Source organism: Canis lupus, chromosome 20 (genome assembly GCF_011100685.1).
Source record: "Canis lupus familiaris isolate Mischka breed German Shepherd chromosome 20, alternate assembly UU_Cfam_GSD_1.0, whole genome shotgun sequence".
NCBI classification, from domain to species: domain Eukaryota; kingdom Metazoa; phylum Chordata; class Mammalia; order Carnivora; family Canidae; genus Canis; species Canis lupus.
In genome coordinates, this window is record NC_049241.1 from 10,941,019 (window position 1) to 10,960,677 (window position 19,659).

The window sequence follows — 19,659 nt, forward strand, 5'->3', positions numbered from 1 at the left end:
ATAAACATAACCTTTGTCTCCATCCTTCCTTTCTTGCCACTTGTACAGCCTGCGTGGGTGCTGTTTAACATGTCAACACTATCTGGTGATCTCTTTCAGTCCCCACACTTTGTGTCCTTAAGCCTATCTGTGAGGTTTTTTTCTAAAAATCTCACAATGAGAAAATATCTATGGAATGTTTCATCTCAATGACATTTCCTTTCCATCTCCCTCAGGGCACTTTGGTGTCTAAGGAAGCACATACACATTATTTATTGCTCCAGTCCTTTGTCGAAAAGGGCAAGGAAACCATGATGTCTTCACCTTCCTCAGAAGAACCTAATATACCCTGAACTTAGAGCTCAATACATACTTACTGAACTCAAGTCCCAATAACCAGTCAAACCTGGAAGTTGTAACATAAACTATCTACAATGACTATCATGTAAGCTTGACAAAACTCATCCATAGCAACAATTATTTTTACATTAGATGAACACAGCCTGTTTCTTGGTCTCCGATGAACTATTAGCTTATGCAACAGTCACCAGGGACTCAAAGAGGTCTCGAAAATTGACCTGACAGTCAGCTATTAGTGGAAGATTACAATTGTTTTTACCTTCAAATAAAAAAGAAGATGGTCTACTTGTCAGTAATACTAAGATACAAGCGTTGTCTGGAAACAAGGGGATTAATCAGACTTTTTTTATGAATTCCTTTCAACTCCAAAAATTTCATGGAGTACCTGAACCATTATTTTCAAACTGCATTGCCATTAGCTAATCAGCATCCATTTTGACAAGGCATGAAGTGTGGCGCAAAGAGGTATTATTTTGTGTTTGAGACAAAGTATTCTGAGTGCTTTTTCCATATCTTAAACCTATTTAACTATTTTATCACCATATCAGTCTGAAAGGGTTTACTACATTGGTCATGTCTTTTGTAAGTTTGAAATTAGAATAAAAACTAGTAGCACTTGACCATTTCTTATATGGAAATAAACATATAATATAAAAAAAAATCTGTAGTCCTTGGTATCATATAAAAATATACCTCTCCTTTAAGTTAACTACCATAAAGATTACTTAACAGAGGGACCACCAATCTCCACTTTTGAACCCTCAAATCCTTCTTATAGGTCCTGCACAAAAGCAATATGACAGCATTTACATTGAGGAGTGTTCAATATCACCAACTAAATTTAGTCAGACTTTAGTCAAGATAGTATGATTCAGGAAAATAGCAATCCTTCATACAAAGAAACATATTTTAAAATCCTAAAAGCATCAATATTCTTTCACAGAATTTCTAGACACACAGGGGAAATTTTACAACTTCAGTTAACTTGAGGTAACAACTTTAGATATGTTATAATTCGGCAGATAAATAAATATAGAGACAATACCTTAAAAATATTTCAGGATTCATGAGCTCACAGAAACCCATCTATGACAGATGTCCTTTCCAACTCTGTTGTGAGAGTTTGAAACAGCAATTGCCTGGGGGGAAGGGATTATACACCTATGCCACAGTCTCCTACAAGGGATGTTACAGGTTATTCCTACACAGAAATCTCTCCTCAATAGAAACTGTCACCTGGAGTTATCCAGGACTACTAGGGGGACAAATACTGAGACATAATGTGAATTCATCCATGAAAGGGGAAGACAGACTTCTTCCTTTCTTTGCAGTTGTCATGGTAACAGTGGGACCAAATTTAACATTTTACTCAAGCATTCTTTTTGGTTAGACAGTTATCTGAGATTAAGAAATATTTAGTAAATATTAAATGTTATGACAAATCAGTGGTAATGTTATTGTGGTTTTAACATGACCAAATGGAGTTCATCCCCACATGATTTTGACACTAACTTGACAAATCAGCTGATCGTAGAGGAATTTTCTTTAGTCACTAATTGGTACAAAAAATGATAAAATAATTGTCAAGAAAGTAAATACCGGGTGACTTTGAATTTGTAAGTATTTTATAAACTTATTGCAAAGCACCTAGCCTCACTAAAAGGGCCTTTCTATTTTTGTTCTGCGGTTCGTTTTATGACACGTCTTTCCTCAGTGTGGGGAACAGTAGTTTTTCATTTATTTCTTAGACATCGATCAGTCTAATGCAAAGACAATAAGTCACTAGAGTATGCCAATAACTGAGGAGAAAACAAAGAAGCTGAGTAAAAAATGTCTAGAAAGTAGAGGAAATTATGTCCTCGTCTCTGGAATGTTTAAAGTATGCTCTTCCTTAATTACAGGGACAGAACCTGAAAGTTTCATGCAGATGAAACTAGTTGGGTATCTTAGTCTTAAATGGTTCTTTGAAAGAGGTGAAAAATTATTCTAACAGCGACTTTAAAAAATGCCACCTATTTCATTTCTATCAACTCTTTCTAGACTCTTTTTATGACTGAGATAGTCTAAAGTGGAAAGCACCATAAAAACGAATATCCATGCACAGACAAACTGGTGTAGGCAGAGTCAAACAGAACAAAGCCAACCATCCCTTGCTAAGCTTCACTCAAGTGGGGCCTGTGAGTTTTGTGCCCCTCACAATGGGAGGCTGAGTTTTTCAAATGAACACAGTCACTACTTTCTTGTATGGAAAATAAACAGTGTATCTCACCAGAGGGTCTCAAATGGGAAAATGCCCAGCACTCTCGAAATGGAAGTCTTGGACAACAATTTTTAAAAAGCAAAGTAAAGAATAAAAGGTCATTTCAATGAGGTTGAACCAGATGACCATTCAGGAACTGGTTCTTTCAGTAGGACTCTTTGAATATATATATATATATAAATCATAGGCTTTTATTTACTGGATATACATAATTTTCATTAGCCCTGCTTGTATTTCTTAGTTTTTCCACTTAATCGATCATTTAAACTTGCATTCTCACAATACTAAAAAGAACTTATGAGCAATTGACTATATCTAGTCAAAAGCTCTCAAGGTACAAATTACTGTGATAAACAGAATGGACAGGGAGAGAAACCAGCCTGATGTGCATTATATTCTCACAGTGACTGTTTGGTTGCTTTGTTTTCTTTCTTTTTTGTTTTGTTATATGACTGGCTATTTTCACCAAACCAAAGGAGCAATCCCACTTGAAAAACAGTTTAAGTCCTTATACTGCAAGAGGATTTACAAATGACTGCATTTTTCTGTGCTGTTAACTATTAAACATAGTAGCAGAACACTATTTCTGTGTTGAGCATTAATTTGGAATAAATGTGAATCTTCATTCCATAAGGAAAAAAGTGTTCAGCATTTAGAGTGTGGATTTGGATCTTACGTGGTCAACAGCAAGGTAACTTTCATTTTCCTCAGCTACCTGGGGGATTGCAAACATAATATAGCTCAGAAACTGTTGTTCTAACAATTAGCCATTTTATAAAACATTTATTGACTAGTCAGTCTCAAGTGATGGGTTACACTTTGAGAATATAAATATATTTTGAAGTATGAGGAATTACTCTCGCCTTCCTTCTTCCATATATTTCCCTAAAAATAACTGAGTTCATCATTCCAAAGGAAAATATTATGGTTGAGAAACATTGTTTCACTCTCAGTATTTCTTCTTCCTTCTTTCCTGCAGAAAAGTTCATTTTTTAAATTGTTGTAAAGTACAAAGTAGTTGGGATCTACTGGGCTATCTTATCTTTAGGAAAAAATGAGGGTCTCTAAACCAGACACAGGGCCCTCTATGCTGCTGTCATATTTTGCCAGCTTCTTGCACCTAAATGAAGTGCTTTGTTTGAAAACCCCTCCCTGTATATGAATTATTGGTCCAGCTGTTAATCATATTATCTAGACACTCATACTCACAAAACTGTATAACCAGAACACCAAATTTCCTTGGCTACACGTGTGGATGTATGGTCCATGCAGGGCCAATGAGAATTTTCATTAAAAATTACATCTAGCCACAGGAAGAAACCCTATCTATTTACTAGAGGGGCTAAATTGGGCATGTTAGATGCTCCCCATTCTCCTTTGAATACTAAATGCCCACCTTGCTCTGTACCCTTGGAAGCTAACCGCTATGGACTGCAACAACGGGCTTCTCTTACATTTAGATAGGTTTGGCTCATGGGAGGTATGTAACGACAAGGGAGAGAGGGAGAGAGGGAGGGAGGGAGGGAGAGAGGGAGAGAGGGAGAGAGAGAGAGAGAGGAGAGAAAGCTTGATATATTTACTATTCTAGTTCATTCTCTCTGGGCTGCAGTTTGGCATTAGCTATAGTTTTTCTACTGAAGGCCAGAGCTCCCACTGGGTGGCCCTCCCTTACAACTACAGCAGTCATTGTTTCTGATAACTAACTCATCCTTCCATTTATTTCTTCAGCCTAGGAGTGCAAACATTCTCCTGCATGTCAGCCCAGCATTCCACCATCCCTTGTAGCCTCTCTCTAGACCTCCCTGAAACTTGCAAATAGCTTTCATATTAAATTCACTTTGATCATCCCTTTGACTATGGTATTTTTTCTTGCTAAGACTGATATATATATATATGTATATGTATATATATACACACACACACACACCACGAGTGAGCCTTAGTCTGCATAAGCCCCCTTGATCTGCCTTATAGAGAAAGCCTGCATTCAAATTAAAGTCCATTGAGAGAAGTCCAGCTAAGAGATAAAGAAAAAGAGATGAATATCTAAAAACCTGTTTCATTTTTGTTTTGTTTTGTTCTATTGTAAGTCATAGCTAAAGGTGTACTTGAAGCCAGCAAAACCCCTGAGCATTCCAGTTACATGAATTAATACATCTCTGTTTCCTTGGAGGTAGTTTTGACTTGGTCTTTGACATTTGCAACTGAAAAGACAAGTGTACTTTCTGCAGGTGAGGATATGCAGTGCTGAGAACTTCACATTCTGCAACATCAGTAAAAATAATACAATTTACAGAGAAAAGCAGGTTTGAGAGAGCTTTCAAAAATTCCACAACTACAAGTCTGTATCTCACTCACTAGATCAAATTATCCTAATAAAAATACTTTGTTATTTTTAAAAGACATCCTACATTTCCAGTAAAATCAGCCATAGTAAAGAATGTTGCACAACACAGAAAATAGAGTACATGGTCAAAAACAGTCCTTGCAGAAGATGGTGAAGTACATGGGTGTCTTGGACAGCAGAATATTGCTCCACAGTTTACCGCAATCAGCTGTATTAACATACTTGGTGTTTAACTACTATTACTTGGTAACAAAAACCCTTAATGGGCTGGGGGAAAAAGTATAGAAATCAGTGTGACTTCCATATTATGCTGATATCATTATCCTATTTACAAATAACAAATTGGGTGTGTGGGGGGTGCGGATCCCTGGGTCACTCAGCGGTTTGGTACCTGCCTTTGGCCTGGGGCTTGATCCTGAAGTCCCAGGATCAGGTCCTGCATCGGGCTCCCTGCATGGAGCCTGCTTCTCCCTCTGCCTCTCTCTCTCTCTTCTCTCTTTCTCTCTCTCGGTCCTCATGAATAAATAAATAAATAATCTTAAAAAAAAACAAAAACAAAAACAAATAACAAATGGGTTGATTCACACTACAGAAGCATGCATGCATCATCCCAGAATAGACAATAGGCCTATACAACTATATTTTTTTCCTTTGCTCAGTTGTTCTACTGGTGATTTAGAAAGATGCACATGTTGCATTTGTTTCATTGGTAATTATCTCTAAGTTTTCTAAAAACACATCTAAATCCATTTTCCCTGATGGCAAGTGATGCAGAGCATTTTCTCATATGCATATTGGCCATGTCTATGTCTTCCTCTGTGAGATTTCTGTTCATGTCTTTTGCCCATTCCATGATTGGATTGCTTGTTTCTTTGGTGTTGAGTTTAATAAGTTCTTTATAGATCTTGGAAACTAGCCCTTTATCTGATATGTCATTTGCAAATATCTTCTCCCATTCTATAGGTTGTCTTTGAGTTTTGTTGACTGTATCCTTTGCTGTGCAAAAGCTTCTTATCTTGATGAAGTCCCAATAGTTCATTTTTGCTTTTGTTTCTTTTGCCTTCGTGGATGTATCTTGCAAAAAGTTACTATGGCCGAGTTCAAAAAGGGTGTTGCCTGTGTTCTTCTCTGGATTTTGATGGAATCTTGTCTCACATTTAGATCTTTCATCCATTTTGAGTTTATCTTTGTGTATGGTGAAAGAGAGTGGTCTAGTTTCATTCTTCTGCATGTGGATGTCCAATTTTCCCAGCACCATTTATTGAAGAGACTGTCTTTCTTCAGGGAAATACAAATCAAAACCACAATGAGATACCACCTCACACCAGTGAGAATGGGGCAAATTAACAAGGCAGGAAACAACAAATGTTGGAGAGGATGTGGAGAAAAGGGAACCCTCTTACACTGTTGGTGGGAATGTGAACTGGTGCAGCAGCCACTCTGGAAAACTGTGTGGAGGTTCCTCAAACAGTTAAAAATATACCTGCCCTACGACCCAGCAATTGCACTGTTGGGGATTTACCCCAAAGATACAAATGCAATGAAACGCCGGGACACCTGCACCCCGATGTTTATAGCAGCAATGGCCACGATAGCCAAACTGTGGAAGGAGCCTCGGTGTCCAACGAAAGATGAATGGATAAAGAAGATGTGGTTTATGTATACAATGGAATATTACTCAGCTATTAGAAATGACAAATACCCACCATTTGCTTCAACGTGGATGGAACTGGAGGGTATTATGCTGAGTGAAGTAAGTCAGTCTGTGAAGGACAAACATTATATGGTCTCATTCATTTGGGGAATATAAATAATAGTGAAAGGGAATATAAGGGAAGGGGGAAGAAATGTGTGGGAAATATCAGAAAGGGAGACAGAACGTAAAGACTGCTAACTCTGGGAAACGAACTAGGGGTGGTGGAAGGGGAGAAGGGCGGGGGGTGGGAATGAATGGGTGACGGGCACTGGGGGTTATTCTGTATGTTAGTAAATTGAACACCAATAAAAAATAAATTAAAACAAACAAACAAACAAACAAAAAACAAAAAAACAAAAAAAATAATAAAAACAATCTCTTGGTTCAGAAAAAAAAAAAAAATCCATTTTCCATTTCCGTGCAATTTCCAAGTCTCAGATGACTTGTTATAAAGACTTCTTTCAGTATCTAGATTCAATATCTTTATACACTATAAATTAAAACATATCTAAAATGTTCTATATTTTCAATACCCACATCATAGGGTGGCAGTCTGAATAAGCTGGATGTGGGTTAATCACTCAGTATTTATATGATCAGCATTATATTGCAGTTTGACAGAGCAGGTATTTTTTCAGGCAATAAAACACTGAAAGTTGAGATATTGTGGCAAAAACTGGCTGGTTATTCACCAAACTTATTTCCTCTCCTTCTACACACACAACTAAACTATGCTCCCCAAGTTTATTTGCAATCAGGTGTGGCCTTATCATTAAATTCTGGCCAATGGACTTTAGGCATGACTAATATATTATCTTTCCAAACCTAACCATGGAGCTCCCTTCTGGTCTCCTGCTTCTCTCTTCCTCTTGTCTCTTGACTGTTTACCAATCACCAGAGCATTCTTTGGAGTCATGCACTAAAAATGGCAGTCCTTCTACCAGTTTAGGCCCCTGAATGACTGGGTATATCAGAGGCTTCCACCCTACACATCCACCACTCTACATGAAAAAGAAACAAATTCATTGTGTTAAGTCACAGGGACTTCCAGATTCATCTGTAACAGCAGCTTGTGTTTTAGCTAACATGTGAACCTTCTGTTGGACATCATCTAGGTTCGTATTCAAAAAACCAGAGAGATGGAGGAAGAAAGAGTTTTTTTTTTAAATTTTTGGGTTACTTTGCATGTAATCCAGCACTAAAGTGCATACGGAACAATCTGGGGGCTGTTCTAGCAGCAAGTTTCACCTATACACCAAGCAGTTTCTCTTTTCAGTTGGTATGTTTTAAGATGCTTTTGGTGCAAGGATTATACACCAATCAAAACTGTTTCACAAAGGGATGATTTTAAGGTATAGAGTCTTATTGAATTCATGGAGAATGAAGTTTGTGCAAAGAAGTTAAGATATGTCAGAAACTGAGGAACCTACTGCCTCTGAAGTGTAGCTAGTATTGAGTTTCTGCTTTTCAACCAGGCACTCTATCTGCTCACTCATTAGGTTCATGGCTCAACATGGCCACCAACCCAGCATTTACCAACATCACTCAACAGTCTCTGAGTTCAAATTCTTGACAGAAGGCAAACTAATGAATATGGATGGAGCTGATAAACTAAAATAAACATTCATTCAATGAATCTTACAAACTATATCTTACTTATGTCTTAATTGTCCTTAGATTAGTAATGTGTTACTGTCTAGATTGATTAGTCATGACCAAAGAGGGCTGGGCTACAAGATCCATAGTCATGCATCAGGGAGATACTGTTTCTTAAACAGTATCTTTCTGTTTAAGAAAGATAACAGCAAACATGTTCAGAACAAAATGGCAGCCAGATGAAGTAACTATCTGTGTTATTTTGTGAGGGGAGGCAGGAATCAAATGTTTCCAAGTTCTCTTTTCTCATGACTTTCTGGTGTTTATCATGCCTCTCCAAAATACCAGTAGGAAACAGATGATCTCTCAGACAATTGTTACTTCTTTCAATTATGACTTTTAGGATAGTTCTAGTCATATTGCCAATCATGAACTATCTTTCTTCTAGAACTATTTCTGTTTAGAACTATCTAGGAAGAGGCACAGATAAAATAAATACTTGTTGAAATTCAATCTCTTAGACACCACGTTTGACAGAAATTACCCAGATTTTTTAGTTTGTTGATGACAAACATCTACTGTTGATACAATTTTTACAAATCTGTAATTTAATTGAATTTAGATGTGAAAAGAAATGATTAGACAACTATGCTAAAAGTCAACTGTTTACTTGGAATTTTCCATTGCTCATTATCATTACCAAATGATGGGCTGACCCGTTATCTAGGGCACATTTGTTCAAAATGTCAAACATCCTGGATTGACTGGCATAAAGTGCTGAATTATAGAAACTATTTTATATTGCTTCATATTGATTCTAAAATTTAGCTTAGCGATGCCTGGGTGGCTCAGTGGTTGAGCATATGCCTTGGGCTCAGGGCATGATCCCAGGATCCACAATTAAGTCCCACATTGGGCATCCTACAAGGAACCTACTTCTCCCTCTGCCTATGTCTCTGCCTCTCAGTGTCTCTCATGAATAAATAAATATTTTTAAATAAATAAATAAATAAATAAATAATTTAGCTTAATGTTGTACATATAATAGGTACTCTGTTTCTTTTTAAAAAGATTATTTATTATGAGAGAGAGAAAGAGAGAGCAAGTGCAAGTGGGTGGGGCAGAGGGAGAAGGAGAATCTCAAGCAGACTCTGCATTGAGCAGCCTGGCCTGGTGCTTATCTCATGACCCAAAGATCATGACTTGAATCAAAACCAAGAGTCAGATACTTAACTGACTCTACCACCCAGGCCCACCATAGGTAGTCTATTTCTTAATTTGTTTGGATTCTCCTCTTAGAATGAAATTGCCTCTTTTTTCTTGACTCTTCATTCCTTCCTTTATTTGTGGATGGGTGCTCAAATATTTAATTCACAGCCATACTCCCTGCCTAAAATGCTACAGCATCTCTTTCATGTCCACTGAACATAAACTCTTCAGTACAATGTTTTCCCCCATCCATTAACCAGCCCATCTCCTTATTCCCATGCCTTTCTCCCTTATTTGCTAAGATCCTCATACTCTGAACAACTCAAGATACCTGATTCTCACTATGTTAATTTCTCTAAGGGTTTCTGTTAGTGGCTAACCAAGATCAGCTTCAAGTATGAATTCCAGCTTACTCTCTGTGGAAACTTAGACAAGTTAGCTAACATCTTTTTTTTATTCATCAGTAAATGAGGATAATGTTAGTAACATACATACCTCACCCATTTTCTATGAAGATTAAATGAATTAATATGTTATAAACTTTGAATAGTATATAATATATAATAAAGCCTCAAAAAATGCAGGCTACTATTATTGTTACTATTACTAATAGCATATTGCCATATTTTACAACCAAAATCGTTCAGCAAGTACCTAAGAGCAATTCAAGCAATATAAAAGTGACGCATTCACATTATGTGGAATTTTCATGCACAGCCGTATGTGATTTATCTTACCCCAAATCCTAGCACGAGGGATGCGCTTTTCAGGAGTCTTCCCTGCATATAAATCTTAATATTTTTATGAAAGCGTGTCACGAAATGCCTGTACTAACACGACAGTGAATTCTAAATAAAGCTTAAAGGGCATTATATTACATTCACAGAAATAGCTTGGGAAAAGGCTTACAGATTCAATGGCAATGTGTTCTATAAATCAGTCACCCAGTATGACAGTAGGCATGTGAAAGGGGATGATACATCTCATGTGAGATGGGAAAATTGCTTGAGAGATAAACAATGATATGCCTTATAAATATAAACATATGCTTCAAAGACACAGCCTTTATCTTTCTTCATAACATTTTTTTTCTTTCCTACTTTTCACAATAAAAATAAGGCTATTTCTTCTTTTATAGACACAGGGAAATATCTAGGCAGTAAAAGGAATAAGCATATTATTTTTATTTGACATGATTAATCCAGAAAGCCATTTGAGTCACTGTAATGTTGGTGGCTGTATCTAATAAACACCAAAACTGGAGTGGCTTAACATAACAAAGGTTCATTTATCATCCCTGTAACAGTTTATTAAGGATGTTCCTGATTCGTAGGCAGCTTTCTTCCCCAAAATGATTCCTTCTACTCTGTGCACTGATGACTCCTACAGCCACAGATTCTTCTGTGCCTCAGTCAATAAAGAGAGAAAGGGAAGGAAGAAAAGGCACATCTTGCCCTGACCATGATATATCCTTTCTGCTCTTGTCAGTTCACAAAAACTAGTCATACTGTCCCACTCGAAGGCAGGGTTGCTATGATGGTGGTTGTGGTGGTAGCTGTAAAGTCAGTACCCTCCTGGATAGTCATTTCCAGCAGCTTCATACCAAACCACAGCAAAGAGAGCCTAAATCTTGGTAAACACTGGTCTCTCTGCCACAATCACATCAGATAGATAAACTGAAGGAGATACTTGAAATTATGAACCTAAGGGCCTTGACAATCATCTTAAGGCCTCACTCTAAAAGACAGAAATAAAGGTCAATGGGAAGGAACCCCTAAAAAGCTTCATCCAACTTCTTAAAAGTTCCCTTTCCTCCTCCTCCTTTCTCAAACAATTACAGGATACAGGGAGGGAACGGAGTCTGAATTTCTCTAAACATATATACTTTCTCTCCCCTTCTAAGAATGAAAAATATACTATTTTTGGAAGGTTTAAGCTTCCTTTCAAGAATCTAACAATCTTCTGGGGAAAATTTAGGACTAGAATTGATCAACAGAGCTAATAGAGACAAATCCTTTAGTCTTTGGAGATGTTCTTTTTCTTCTCTTATAAAAAGATAAAGATTGAGTCGGAACTTTTCCAAAGACCTTTACAAGTCATAATAATCTGTGAATTAAACAATGGCAGGGAATGAAGAAGAAACAGTGTAAAGAGAGGAATTCTATACTGGCTCTTTAGGTCTAGTTCATTGGTATGAAAATTTTGCTTTGGAACATTAAAAAAATAAAAGTCTCTCAGTCCTATATAGATTCACTTTGTTTTACTTAAAATAGATATCACTGAAACAGTAATAATTAAAGATAAAAATCTAACCAAATAAATGACATTATTACCAACAATCAAAATTTCAGTGCAACTGGCACCTGGAATCATAAGCACATGAAAAAACAGAAAAAAGTCAGTGAAACAAAATTGAGCCAATTCTTTCCAAATCTACATATTTAATAGTAATTTGTGTGACATTCCAAATTAACCTATTAACATGGAAGAGAAAGCTTTAATGTAATGTTTGCACTGAACACTTTTCAATTATAAAAAGCATAAAAACCTAAATATGCAAACAGAAAATAATTTCATTCACACTGTTTAGAATTCGTTTATGGGCTTCCATAGAGCTAGTTACCTAGCACTACAGGTAGCCTAAAGAAAGAAAATTTGATATAATCAACTCATAAAGGCCAAAAATCTCAACTTCTGATTTTCAATAAAAGGGCATCTGAATTTACAAAATGTAGAATGCTTCACTTGTTTATTCTCATAGAAGTTAAAGTCAGAGTGATTCACACACAGTTCAAATGAGGCTATCACAATATCCCCAGGAAATTTAATTAGGTCACAGAGGGAGGACTGACCAGATACTAATGGAATGTCTAGGAACTAAAAGTCACATATTACATAAAACATATCCTATCTAGAAACTTGATGAATCCATGGCCTTACTATGTGTCATTCATTTACCTATGCAGGTCAATTGTCTAACAAGATATTAACCAATGAAGTATGCAGTAGAGGTGGAAGTGACCCTAACTCATGATATAGTGAACCATTAAACTGCAAACTACACGCTGCCCATCCTAAAATCTTGTTGAGCCTCAATTTCTCCATCTGGAAAATTCAAATTGGAAAAGATTTTAGAGACCAGTTCATCTGACTCAAACATTCTAGCATTCTAAAGCAGATATGCTTGCTGTAGGTTATACTATTTTTTCTTTATAAAATGCAATGACTTATCACAACTCAATTATGAAAAAGAAAATGTTCAATTAGAAAGGAAGTTCTTGGATATTTTTATCTGCAAGGTGGATCTGAATTAATTGTTTTTAGGGAAAAGGTTATTAAATATAATTTAAAAATAGTAAATGACCCATATTCCTAACACCTAGTGATAACCACTGCATGATTTTTGTACTATACCAATTTAGAATAGGCCACTTGAAATAAGGGATCATCTACAAACAAAAGATATGTATAAATACAGGGGTAAACAGATTTCAGAGGTAATACTCACATCTATTGTTAATTAAATGAATTTCTCCAACATTCCTTTAAGTGCCTGAGAAACCCTTATTTGCATAGAAACAACCCATATGTTAATTGAAAATCATTCCAATCTACCAATTCAAACAAGTTTCCTAGGGATCTATCTCTGACAACACTTGCTTTGTCAGCCTAGCTTTTCCCACCAAATGGTCTTGAAATGAACTTAATTGAATTTCTTTTAATATTTTCATTAATTCACATCACATTTATACAGGCTGTCCCTACAAATTCCAAATTAATAAGTTTAATTGTACTGCAGAATGACTTAGAAAATTTAATCACATAAGAAAACGAAAATGCCATTTTTAAAACCTATAACTAATAAGGACATCTATGAGGTCTACAGTAAAATCAAGCACTAAATTATAATATTAATGTAATATAACAATTCAAATTCACATTAATGATGTGATGAAATATAATACTAATTTTGGGAGGAAAATCTTTAAGATTTTTGTCTCTTTGTTGTCCCACTCTGAAAATAGATACAAAATTTTAAGTATATTTGGATTGTATATCTAATAAATATAGGTAATATTATACACACACAGTTTCCTTTGAGGACCTCATTATGATTATGTTGGGGTAATAAACAGACCTCAAAGAAAGAAGCTGTTATTTTCCATAGAGCTTCAAAAACTGATAAACTCCAGAGCTGCTTCTCACTTGAATAGCTGGACACACTTATTCTGAGGTGAGTATCAGTGGGGATTTACTTAACAAAGTCTAATGATTCTCCAGATCAATAGCGAATGGACCATGTTTAAGTTTTTTATTTAAATGCATAAGAGATAAGATCATTAGCATGAATTCAACAAAATGGTTCACTACCTATAAAGTAAATAATTTGAATAATGATGCACCTAGTTTGTTTGGCAACCTAAGACTGGCTACTGTTTTTGTGTTTTGTTTTGTTTTAATATTTATTTATTTATTTATTTATTTATTTATTTATTTATTTATTTATTTATTTAAATTAATGAGAGAAAGAGAGTCAGACATTGGCAGAGGGATAAGCAGGCTCCCTGCAGATAACTTGATAAGGGACTGGATCCCAGGGCCTTAGTATCACACCCTGAGCCAAAGGTAGATGCCTAACCACTGAACCACCCAGGCATCCCTAGTTACTGGTTTTAAAAACAGTTCTGAGAAATAGCTAATAACAAGTAATAACCCTCACCAGCTGACAGAATGAAAGAAAGACAATCCTAATGTATTGTTTGATATATTAACTAGAACCCAAGATAAGGGCATTCATTCTTTCCTCTCCTCTATCTTCTTGAATATGGGGAGAATATTTGTAATAGATATGTCCTTGTCTGTATAACAAGCCCCTCCCTGTCTTCTAGATCCATAATTTCTCAATTTGTTTCTGTTAAGGTTTTTCCTCCTAGTTTTGGGTAAGCTTTCCTTATTTTTTTTCTCCAATTTTGATTGGATGCTAGACATTGTACATTTTACTTTTGTTGGTTGCTAGATTTGTTGTATCCTTTTCATTATGGTAGGATTTTGTTCTGATCTGATTTTGTTCTGATGCACAGTTAAGTTACTTGAAAAGGAGTTTTATTCTCTTAAGCTTTGCTTTTAAGCTTTATTAGGTCAGATCCTGTGTAGCCTTCAGACTAGGTCTAATTTGACCCCACTACTAAAGTAATACTTGTCTGAGGATGCTACTTGATGCCCTGTGCAGATGGGAACACAAATAACCTCAGTCCTATTGTAACCTTGGAATACTGTCCCATCTATTCTTTCCAGTGGTACTTTCCACAATCTTGCTAGCTGCCACACATTCATGCACACATCATTATTTGGCCAGACTCAAGGGGACTCCTTTGTCTTTGTCAACAACTTGCCTCTCTGTACATCTCCCTCCTCTTTGTGCCAACTCCTCTCATCTGTTCTTAAATTTCTAGCCATTTTGGGATCCCTGAAGACCAAAGTCTGACTCTTCAACTCAGAAAACCCACCAGGCTCTGTTTACATTACTCTTCCATATGCTATATCCTAGCATTGTTGTCTAGACAACTAGCTGGGATGACTATAGGGTTTATCTAATTTGTTTTCCATCTCTCAGGGATCACTGTCCTCTTTCTGCCTCTATTTAATGTCTGAAAATATATATATATGTACACATTCATATTAAACATGTGTACACATATGTATTATATGTGTACATATTCATATATATTCATAAGAATTGTATACATATTCTACTTTTCCTTTTTTTTTTTTAAAGATTTTATTTATTTATTCATGAGAGACACACAGAAAGAGAGGCAGAGACACAGGCAGAGGGAGAATCAGGCTCCAAGCAGGAAGTCTAATGTGGGACTTGATCTCAGGACTCCAGGATCATGCCCTGAGCCAAAGGCAGGGGCCCAACCTCTGCGCTACCCAGGGATCCCCTTTTCCTTTGTTTAAAGTGAGTATATAAACTATAAATCTGGCCTTTCTTATCCCAGCATGACTTCAAAGTCAAAGTTTATTTATTGATTTTGTATATTTTTTTGTCTTTTTCTGTTTTTTTCGTTTCTTTGTTTTTTTGCTTGGACCAAATACAAATCTATAGGTTTTGAGTGATGTTTTACCTCCTTCAGGAGGAGACCCAGTTCATTAAAAAAAAAAAAAAAAAAAAAAAAAAATTGATAAAAATGATTAAATTTGTTTAGATTTGATAAAAGCTATAAAATGGAAATTTCAAAAACTCCAAAGCAGAACATAAAGAAAAGAAAGGCATGTCATCAGCAAAATGTGGAAAACTACTGATCAATAAATTTTAGAGCAGCAATAGAAAAAAATGTATATTATGTACAGAAAAAAATAAGAATGACAAAAGACTTCTCTTTACAAACAGTGTAATCAGATGGTCAGTGAGTGAAATCTTTAAAGCACATAAGCATGTGTTGAGGGGAGAGAGCAGAGATTTTACACCCAGAAAAAATATTACAAAACTAACAGTGAAACAAAGACTTTTTCAAACATACTAAACTTGATATTTAATTTTCCATATCTAAACTTCAAAAATGGTTAAGGTCAAGAACCCAGCCAGAAGAAAAATGAGACCAAATGGAACTCTGTATATACATTAAATAATAAAAAGCACCAGAAAATGTGCTCTTTAAGTTATATATATATAAATTTATATATATGTGTATATATCTCATATATATGTGTGTATTCACATATATATATGTGAAAATATATATATATTTTTCCATCAAAAAGGATCACTTTAAAAAGAAAAAAAAAAAAGGATCACTTTATTAATCTATACATAACACATATAAAAGCAAGCACAATCAGGATGTTTTCCTCAGCCATCCTTTCCACATTTTGTGTAGTTTTAGTGAACTATAAACCACTGATTTCTTCATGCCAGCAGTGAAAATGCCTTTGGTGTTCTGTTTCATACTAGAAGGTCTCACAATTGCTGAAAGCCCTAGTCTCACCACTTCTCCACAGTCGGGATCATGAGCAACTTGTAATAAAGTTTCTTCCACATCTCTGTTTTTTCCAGGAGGGTGCATAATATGATTTATTTGTCACTGTAAGGTTTTGGGCAATGTCATTAGCTGAGTGAATTGTCCTTCTGGGCTTTTCATAGTTTAAGCTTCTTTAAAAATTGTAATCGTATGGTTAATGTAAAATGACAACTCTTGATATATTTGAAAAGATCAAAGTTATACAAAACATGTACTGTGAATATATAAGAAATTGGAACAAAAATCAAAGAGATAAATGAAAAAATATAAATATTTGGAAATTAAACAATACATTATAAAAAGATACTAAGGCCAACCAAGGTATCGTAAGGAGAATTTAAAATTCCTTCAATCAAATGAAAGTAAAACTCTAGTATTTATGATTTGCAGGATACATGCAAATAAATGAATGCCCAGAGGGAAATTTTATGGCATTAAACACTTAATTTAGAAAAGACAAAAAGTATCAAATATGGCATTTATGTCTTAATCAGAAGAAACTGAAAAAAGAAAAAACTAAAAAAACAAATTAGCCCTTCCCTCTCAAAAAAATAGGAAGACAATAATAAAATATGAAATCAATAAATTTAAATAGAGAAAATTAATGAAATTAAATATTTGTTCACTGAAAAGATAAAATGGATAAACCCTTAGCCAAACTGAACAGGAGGGATAAAAAAGACAAAAATTACCAATATTAGGAATCAAACAGATGACAGTCAGTACAGATTCTACAGACTTTAAAAGAGCAGTGAGATATACACAAAATCCACTGAACTTTAAGAGTTTTATCCTTTATGAATTAAATTTCATTAAAATAAGTCTAAGAAGGAAACAGTAAAAACTTTATAATAGCTCAGAAAACTTAGATTAAATGGACACATTCCTTAAAGACTCCAAACTACCAAAACTCACTCAAGAAGTAAACCATCTGAATATCTCTACTCCAAAAAAAAAAAAAAAAAAAAAAAAAAAAAGAAAAGAAAAGAAAATAAACCTACCCTCAGCCAGTTTCCAGTTCCACATGTAAGGAACCTGGAAGTCACCATTCTGGCCTCACAAAGCAGAACATCTGAACAGTCAGCAATTCTTCTCGGATCCTTAAGAGAAGGAAGAACACAGACAGCCTCCAGCCCCCCAAGATTAGACAGACAGACAACACAGATAGTCATGACTTACCAGAGCAGAGGCTCCTAAAACGTAACTGCCGGGGGAACTAGTACCAGGGATAGGAAAACCTAGGCAGTAGCGAAAGAAGTGCTGGAATATCAAGGCAAACAACTCAGAAACAGAAGCTCTAGGGAACCCAGGGATGAGGAAGAGAAAGCCCACAATATGGTGAGATTTACCTCTGGAGCTTCATTACGTTAAATATCAGTAAATAGCATCACAATAAATATCAAAAGAAAAAAAAATCCCCTAGTAATCCCAGCAGGAGAGGAGGAAAGGAGCCACTCTGAAATCTAACAGGGCACTGGTTCGTTCCTTAACAAGGCCTGGACTCCAGAGAAAACTGATTAACCAGAGAGAGACTGACCGGTTGGGGTGTGATTAGAACCCAACTCACCTGGGAGAAGGGAAAAAAACCCAGCCCATTCTAACTATCCCATTCCACCTAAAGCAGAGAGAAGAAAAAAGGAAAAACAAAAGCAAACAAGCAAACAAACAAACAAAACCATGAGAATTCTTAAACTCACAGTCCAGAGGTGGAGGCTCACTAAAATAATGAGATCTAATCTAGTCACTAGAAAGAACTGTATCCTGCCATTTGCTACAATATGAATGGAATTTGAGGGCATTATGCTAAGTGAAATCAGCTGGATGGAGAAAGACAAACACTGGGTAGTTTAATTCATTCATTTTATGTGGAATCTGAAAGACAAAACACAACACCTCAAGCTCAAAGGAACAGAAAGTAGAAAAGGGGTTAATACGGCCTGGGGGGTGGGGGATATAGGGAGAGGTTGATAAAGGGATATAAACTTTCAGTTACAAAATGAATATGGTCAGAGGAAATTATGTAAAACATGGTGACAATAGTTAATAACATTGTATTTTGTTGTTGAAATTTACTGGGAGAGGGGCATCTGGTTGGCTCAGCTGGTTAAGTGTCTGCCTTCAGCTCAGGATCCTAGGATTGAACCCTGAGTTGGGCTCCTTGCTCCTCAGGGAGTCAGCTTTCTCTCTCTCTCTCTCTCTCTCTCTCTCTCTCTCTCTCTCCCCCTCTCCCTCCCACCCTCCCTCTCGTTCTCTCTTTCTCAAGTAAATAAATGAAATCTTAAAATATATGTATATTAAAAAAAAAATTTGCTGGGAGAATGAAACTTAAATGTTCCCCCACACATCCCCACCCCCAAAGGTAAATATAAGAGATAATATATGTGTTAAATAGAAGGGGGAAATCTATTCACCATGTATACATATATCAAATCACCCGGATGTACACTTTAAATATTTTATGATTCTATTTGTCAATCAGACCTCAGTAAAGTTGAAATCATAAAAATAAAAATAAAATAAACCTGATTTTAAAATGAACCAAAGACCTTACTTAGCACATATCCCACCAGAGAAGATATATAGATGGCAAACTAGCATATGAAAAGATGTTGCACATCATATGTCCTCAGGGAAGTACAAATTAATACAAAATGAGTATCATTACACACCTATTAGTAGGGATCCAAAATCTGGAACACTGATGGCACTTAATGCTGCTAAGATGAGGAGTAACAGGAACTTTTATTCATTACTGCTGGACATGCAAAATGGTAGGAATACCTTGGAAGATGGTTTGGTGGTTTCTTAGAAAAGTGAACTCTGCCAAGTGACTTAAGGCTGGTGAGCAATGAGTAATATATAGAATTGTGGAATCATTATATTGTATTCCTGAAACTGATGTAACACTTGTATGTTAACTATATATACTTCAAGAAAAAAAAGAGAAAAAAAGAAAAAACATACTTTTTACCGTAGAATCCAGCAATTACATTTCTTGGTATTTACACAAAAAAAGTTGAAAATTTACTTCCACATAAAATCCTGCACAAGGGTGTTTATAGCAGTTTTATTCATAATTGCCCAAATTTGGAAGCAGCCAAGATGCCCCTCAATAGGTGAATGGATAAATAAATTGTGGTACATTCAGACAATAGAATATTATTCAACTCTAAAACAAAATGAGCTCTCA

The 19,659-nt window shown here is 35.7% G+C and overlaps 1 protein-coding gene across 4 annotated transcripts in view; it reads right to left on the minus strand.

Annotated features, from left to right (window-relative positions):
- Positions 1-19,659, minus strand: part of GRM7 (glutamate metabotropic receptor 7) — an 834,441-nt gene that overhangs the window by 640,760 nt on the left and 174,022 nt on the right. The gene's annotated exons all lie outside the window — the stretch shown is intronic.